Genomic DNA, 1,092 nt, shown 5'->3' with positions numbered 1-1,092 from the left:
CAGTGTAAGATGACTGTTAAGGAATGGTTGTCTTTCCAATTCAATAGAAAGAAAGCATGATAGTCACAGTTCAAATCCTATTTTGTGCTTGGATTTCAGGAGAGTGCAAACAATAGAGGAAGACTTCCTTAAGCCCAACAATATTTAATATCAAATAAAAGCAAAGGTGTAGGTATGACTAAAACAGGAATATTTAATTACACCTTACTAATTATATAAAACAACTCTGATTGGCATGACAATATCAATTTTGTATTTCCCCCTTAGTGTCATGACTCAGCGTATTTAAAAATATATATTGGCTTTTAGTGTAATAATGGAAAACGCTAAGCATTTGTTAGATTTGAGATTGTTAGATGGCAGCTGTTCTATTTTCCAAGTAAAACAAGAAGTTTTCATTAGAAATTTCATTACTTGTTAGAATTTGTATATACACTTAATTGGATGTCTTTGGTATGTACTTTGTAATGACTTTCTTTTCTATTTGTTTTGCATTTTTTTTATTACAGGGAATGTGTAAAGATAACTGAAGGCAGAATAGAAATTTTAACATGTCCTTGGATCCGTGACAGGCTAGACTGAAATTTTTTTGTAATGAGCCATGTCTTCATGCCAGTTCCTACTGTCCCCTTACATAACACAGAATCTCTGAATTTGAATTGGACCATCTTATTGACATTTCTGTCTTTGTCCATGTCTATCATAAAATTTATAGTTGCACATTGTGAGTTTGTGTGACAGTTACAATGAACTTTCTGAGAAAAAAGAGCTTTAACAACATTAAAATGTCTAGCACTGTGTTTGTTCTCTTTGTATATATATATTCACTCTCAAAGGCAGCTATGTTTCATCTTAACACAAGCATAGGGGTTTTAAATAAGGAATATATAATCTGACTTCAAAGGAATTGCAGGAAGAAGCCGAGCAGAATGTCAGATATATAGCATATAAAAAGCAGAGGATATCATTTTAAGAACTTGAGGAGAACAAAATTCTATTTCAAATTGTTTTCTATGGCTTCCTTGGCACTTCCTTTCTCAGTACTTGAAATTTTATATCTGAGTGTATTTTATGTTTATCAATAAAAATGTC

The sequence above is a fragment of the Hipposideros armiger genome, unplaced genomic scaffold (assembly GCF_001890085.2).
Source record: "Hipposideros armiger isolate ML-2016 unplaced genomic scaffold, ASM189008v1 scaffold_1442, whole genome shotgun sequence".
In the NCBI taxonomy this organism is placed as follows: Eukaryota; Metazoa; Chordata; class Mammalia; order Chiroptera; family Hipposideridae; genus Hipposideros; species Hipposideros armiger.
The sequence above is the reverse complement of the archived record's forward strand: the minus strand, read 5'-3'. Positions refer to the sequence as shown.